The sequence below is a fragment of the Bidens hawaiensis genome, unplaced genomic scaffold (assembly GCF_021521415.1).
Source record: "Bidens hawaiensis isolate Kalapana, Puna unplaced genomic scaffold, B.hawaiensis_p1.1 tig00027101_1, whole genome shotgun sequence".
Taxonomy (NCBI): domain Eukaryota; kingdom Viridiplantae; phylum Streptophyta; class Magnoliopsida; order Asterales; family Asteraceae; genus Bidens; species Bidens hawaiensis.
In genome coordinates, this window is record NW_027494376.1 from 278140 (window position 1) to 285049 (window position 6910).

Below are 6910 nucleotides of genomic sequence, written 5' to 3' on the forward strand. Positions count from 1 at the left end.
GCTATGGGTGAACTAACTTTCTTTTTAGGACTGCAGGTTGATCAGAAGAAAGATGGGATGTTTATTCATCAGACTAAATATGTCCAAGACGTTCTCAAACGCTTCAAGATGGAGGACAGCACTCCATTTGATACTCCAGTTTGCGTCAACCACAAACTGGGTGCTGACTCAGACAGTGATGCAGACGTGGACCCCACACAATATCGGGCAATCATAGGTTCTTTAATGTATTTAACTGCATCTAGACCTGAAATTATGTTTGCAGTTTGTCTTTGTGCTCGCTTTCAGGCAAACCCAAAGGAATCTCACATGAAGGGTGTGAAGAGGATATTGCGGTATCTCAAGGGCAAGCCTAAGCTGGGGTTGTGGTACACGAAAAGGGGAGACTTGGAGTTAGTCGCTTACACGGATTCTGACTATGGGGGATGCAATCAGAATCGGAAGTCGACAACAGGTGGATGCCAGTTTTTTGGAAGCAGATTAGTGTCATGGCAGTGCAAGAAGCAGACCTCTGTCACCATCTCTACCTGTGAAGCAGAGTACATGCCAGCATCGAACTGCTGCTCCCAGGTTCTTTGGATACAACAGCAGTTACGCGATTATGGTCTGAATTTCACTCAAACTCCTATTTGCATTGACAACACTGCAGCGATCTCAGTAACTAACAATCCCGTAAAGCACAGTAAAACTAAACACATTGACATACGTCATCATTTTATACGGGATTGTGCTGAGAAGAAATTGATAGTGCTCAAAAAGGTTGATTCGTTAGATAATTTCGCTGATTTGTTTACTAAAGCTTTTGACAAAAATCGTTTTCAAAACCTTGTTGAGCTAAATGGTATGATCAATCCCGAGTAAACGTGTTTTTCTTTTATTTAAAAAAAAAACATCACTATCGCTTAGAATTATGTCGGTTGCTTCAGTTTGAAGGACATATCTTCGGATGTGTTTGGTCCTCACTTCTACCAGTAGATTATGAGGATAGCCATTAACCAACTGACTGAAAGTGACCGGGGCGGTTTATGATGTGTTTTTATTCTTTCGCTGAAAATTAGTCGTTCATACTTAGTTAGAAGGACACATACTCGTATGTGGTCGGTCCAGCTGATCCACTGGATCCTCAGGATAGCCGTTTACCTGATGACTTTGACTTGAACGGGGTGATAGAACTTAAAAGTTTTTTTTGGGAGATGAAATAATTTTTCAAGTCTACTACTTCGTAAGAAGTGTCTATGATAATTGATCCAACCTTGGAAAGTGATAGACAAACTAATTCTGTGTGCTTAACTAGTGAAGTTATTAGGCCTAAAAGACTTTAGAACAGTCATTGTATGTCATGGTAGCCTTTTATGGTGCGTAAGAGTAGAAGTGATACTAACTAACTCTCCTCGATTTTAGGTGGAAACTCATTAAGAGTTGTGCATGTCTTCATATATATCTTTCCGAATGATAGGCAGAAAAGCGATTACCAGTCATACACGAGCCCGTGAGTGTTCTGTTTCTCGAGAAGATAGTGTGTCAAGAACCTGCAGTGATCCAGATTCGGGACTTGCAGTAGTCTACTGTTTACGGCTATGGAAATCTTTAAAAAAAAAATTATTATTATTTAAGCCTTCTGAAGTCTATTATGTTATACTTATCAATCAAGAGGCAAGACCGAGAACGAGATGAATATCGAGATGTATTTACAGCTTAATCAGACACTACGGGTCGAGGTCAACTCGGGGTGACTTGGGGAAAGCCAAATACGCTTTGAGAATAGATAGGAGACATCACATTCTCTGATGTGTTGCCCATTTATATTTTGAGCTTAATTGAACCTAACCCGTATCACAGAAGCGATGAAAACCATACTAAGTTGTTTACCTGCTTACAACCTGTTTCTTTATGTCTTAATACAGCTGAACATGGATCTGTGTGACAGTCACTTAATTAGTATGATTCCTGTTCGGATCTTTTCTAAAACTTGGTAGTCCCTGTCGAGACTGAAATTTGATCCCGTGTACTTTATTTCTAAATCTCATTCTACTTATGTCGTTTTATGATTTCATACCTGGTTACTTGGCCTTTGATCGTATCATTTAACTCTTTAAAGGAAGTTTTAAAAGTTAATTGAAATATGTTCAAATTATAAGGGTTTGTTTTGTAAAGTTTAATATAGGCGAAGTTGTTTAAACAGGCGAAGTTATGGGATAGGCGAAGTTAACCCTAACTTAGCCTGTATAACTTTAACCCTATATAAAGAAATTTTTGGTCAAACTCATTATTATTTTCTAAAACCAGCGAACTTATCAAACTCTTAACACACAGCGAAGTTGTCTTGCTGACTCAAAACTCAATCTTAATCTCGTTCATTCCGTGTTAAAGGTGTGTAGGGTTGTTGTATCTTATAATCTATGTCATTGACGTTAATCAAAGGTCGTTTCGACCCGATTCGTGACCCCGTTCATTCAAACCCTCAACACCCGCTTTTCAAACTTATTTTCACGTGGTCGTAATCATCTTGATCGTCGAGATCTCCATAAAATCATGTGTTTAAGAATCCACAATCCTCAAATTATCCAATTTCACCTCGTTTGGCCGTCTATACTGTTGCCGCTTCAGATTCAGACGAAGTTACAGTTTAGGCAAAGTTATCCTTAACTTCGCCTAAGATTTAACTTCGCCTGATATTTAATTTTTTAACAGTATATGAGGCGAAGTTGTGGTTAGGCGAAGTTATCATTAACTTCGCCTGGCCCTTTTAACTTTTTTTAATTAACATTTATCAGGCGAAGTTAAAGTTAAGGCGAAGTTATTACCAACTTCGCCCCACCCCTAACTTCGCCTATACAGAATAAATCATAACTTCGCTCATGGTAACAGGCGAACTTGTGATTTGACTTGACGATTCTCTAACTTAGACTGTTTTTGTTGCAGAAATGGCAGCTGTAGCAGGAGCCGGTTGTGCAGGTGGTGATGAAGGTGGAGACAACAACCGACAGTTTTTCCCGGGGCATAATATGTACATTAATCTGGACCCGGATGCGAGCGGTATTGATGATTTCCGCGAGATCATCACGTTTCTTATCCGCTCGCGTATCTTCCACGCTATTACTACAACACTGCCCATCTCCCTACCAAACATAGAAGATTTCTGGGAGACAGTGGAATATGATTGTCGAGTCGAGCCCCCAGTTATGCGTGCAACGGTTAACAATCAGGAAGTGCAGTTCTCGTCTGAGCAGATAAGGGTGGCTTTGCAGTTTGGGGATGAAACGAGAAATGACCCTACAGACTTCGTGGCTCCATTCAGAGATGGTGCTTTTCTGAGAATGGGCTATTCTGGTCCTTTGGGGGATACTCAGAGACGCAAGGGGTTTTTATTAGACCAATGGCGCTTTCTCATGCACGTGATGATCGTGTGTATGTCGGGTAGAAAGGCCGGTACAGATGGAATGGGTGCGACGATGCAGTCGGCGATGACAGCACTGACTTACAATAAGCGTTATAGCTTTAGTCAGATGGTCTTCTACGAGATAGACCGTCAAAGACGAGCGGTGGCGCGTGAGAGATTCCTGATGTATCCAAGATTCCTTCAAATGATCTTGAATCACGTTGCTCCCACGTTACCTCACCGCCGCCCGATTAGATATGTGGAGAGTGTAAGCAAGAGAATCTTCGCTCAGTGTAGATCATCAAGTGCGAGAAGTAAACCTGAGCTCCGTCCTCGACATACTCCGTTGTTTGGGTATTTGATCAATCCAGAGTATATTGCAGCTCGTGGGGACGAGTTTCGGGATCCTGCACCACAACAGGCTGAAGCACCTCAACCACCACCTGTGGTTCAGCAAGCTTTACCTACTGCTCCTGTTGTGGCACCGGAGGAAAATGTAGACCTTGAAGCTGCGTTTGGCGGTCAAGGATTCTTAGATATGGAACGTGTTGATCCAGAGGAAGAGGTACAGGTCTCGGTTGGCCGGGTTTCTAGTGTGGATGTGTCGGTGGCAGCTACGACGGAGGCTGATTATGATTCCTCAGATGATGATGTGGCTGAAGCTAGACAAATTTTGATCTCTCAAGAAAGAATTCATGGGAAGAGAAAGAGAGACACCGATGACAGTGATTCGGATTTTGAGGAAGATTTACATCGGTTGGTCCGTAGAGCGAGAAGGGAAAGGGCAGGTGCGGGTTCGGGAGCTGGTGAGAGCTCAAGGGTGGTTCGTTTCACTCCACCCGCACTGTCTGGTATGACTATGGTCCCTTCATCATTGACTGTTACAGGGTCGATCACCTCGGGTGTTCCCGTGTTGACTACCTCATCTTCTTTCGGCATCCCACCCACTACATTCCAGCTCTCGGCTCTGGAGATTGTGTCCTTGCCACCTCCATCTCTTACTCCATCGGAGGTCGTAGCAAGGTTTGTTGAGTCGACAGTTGTTGCCACCGCAGGGTTGTCGGTTACGATACCACCTGCGGTTACGTTTCCACCTGTTTCTGAGGTGCCGGTTACATTGGGAATCCCTCCTCCGTACGCTCAAGACATATCACATATGAGGTTTGATTTCGATGCAACCTTATCCGACTCGGAAAGAATAGCAGCTTGAAAGGGTTGTGGCAGAACAATCAAGAGTAAATCTAATCCAGACTCATGCTATTCAGCGCCTCGTTGCGGAGATTCAAATTCAGTCGTCCCTCCTGATCGAGCATGTAAAATATTTGATACCTTGAAATAGTTCTTGGCATCTCAGGGGGAGACGAGCTGTAAGGGTGACGAACTGAGGACGAAGAAGAGAAACGATCGAGACGATGATCCCAATGCATCGAAAGATGCAGGTGGAGAGTTGCCAAGAACTGAACAAGCTCTTGGGACTTCCACATCTCAGGGGGAGTCAACGAGTGCAGCTGGCGGTTCAGGGGGTGATGATGTGGTGGTTGTGGAGGCTGAGGAGGTGTTGAATGATAATGTTATGTGTGATGATGACGTGTTACCGATGGAAGAGATTGAGAAGATAGGGGCTGAGATTGTGATTGACAATGAAGTCGAAGAGGGAGAGATTGTGGAGGATAACGTTGAACATGAAATTCCAGAAGTTGAAAAGTCAGATTTGGGTCAAGATACGGGATGTGATGAGACTGAATGGGAGGAGCAGCCAAGATGGAAAGAAGGTTACGCTCAGTGGTTCGTAAAGACTAAGAAACCGGCGGTCCCTACTATGTTCAAGAAAATTTTCAACATCAAGGGTTATGCTGAATCGAAAAAGGGGATTATTTGCTGGTTATATGATGAGCAGTTGAGGCTCTTTGTGATTAAACGGTATGATGGGGTTTAGTATTTCAAAAGATTGTTGAGGTCGTTGAATACGTTGCCTGAGTGTGAAGTGAAGGACTTAGCCAGGTTGGGGTTGATAAACAGGAGTGATGATAACATGGCTAGGATCATTGGAAAGATAGTCTGGAAAGAAAGCATAAAGGAGAAAAAGTTCGAGCTGTTGAAACCGCAAAAAGGAAAGCTCGTTGAAGACAAAGACAGAGGAATGAGAGCAGATGGCAAGCCTTGGATGATAATGAAGTATAAGCCGATCCGGTGTCTAAAAGAAGTGCCGATGAAACAAATGCCCAAGGATGTGCTAAAGAATCTGAAATGGTGGTACGTTGATAGTGAAACGGCTGAGGCAGTGATGGAGGATGAAGATGAACAGGAGCTGATGAGAGTGTAAGATCCAATGCACTTAGTGAATTTGTCTCAAGCTGATCTGCAGGTGCAAAATGAGAAAAATATATTTTATATTCCTGCCTGGAAAGAAGAAGCAAAGTAATATCAAAGAGTAGTTTCAGTTTGTGTACGAGAAGGCGTTCATGCTTGAAGATGGAAGATACAAGATTTTGGGGATTTCGAGACACGTGTTTGAAGATAGAAATATGAAGCTACTGCCAAGGGGGAGTCTGTTGGTGCATGATGTCAGTAGTTAAGTATCTAGTGTCTGTAATCGTGTTATTTGGTTTTTGTATTAATGTTTAAGCGAACTTGTCTCACAAGTTCGCCTGATATAGGCGAACTTGTGGAACAAGCGAAGTTAGTGACAACTTCGCCTAGCATGTTAGGTGAAGTTGTCGAAGTATATTTAAGGTTGGGATACGGCTTGTATGTAATCAGTTGTTTAGTACGTGTAATTGTGATCGGTGAATCACGTGTTATTAGTTGCAATACAACGTGTCTTGTGAGTATTGTAACGTGTATTTGCTTGTGTTTAACGTGTATCGTCTTCTACGCTCGTATCGTCTTACGTAGGGATTCCGCACCTACGTAGAACGAGATATTCCGTGTAGATCCGGCTGGAACCTACACTAACCCTAATTCCGCCGCTCATATTCAACTCTAATTTCGGCTGTCATATTCCGGCTTCTAATTCACCATCAATTTTTTAATCTACCATGTTATTCTTCACCTCCATAGGTGGACAGGTCTCCAATCGTTTGGATTCCGTTCAATTTACCGTTTGTCAGAGGAGATGTTATAAGGTTTTTTTTCCTCAATTGATGATTCTTATAACAGATCTATTCTCCGATGAATATAATAAAGGTAATTAACAATCCATTCTTGCGCATATTGGTTTAATAGTATAGTAAGATTCGATGAATATATTCCGGCCACTTTGTTTTGTTATAATATCTGATGAATATATTCCGGCAACTTTGTTATAAGCATATTTTTATGTTTAATAAGATTTTCCGGTAAATTTGTTATTTTTTTGTTTAGTGAATATTCAGAATTGAATTTCCGTCCAAATTCTTAATTGTTTTCCGGCCAATTTTTTATTGTTTTGTTTGTCCAATTCTAAAATTTTCTGGCCAGTTTTTTATTGTTTTGTTGTCCAGTTCTAAAATTCTATCTACTTTATGTTTTTTTTCTGTCCAATTTTTTTAT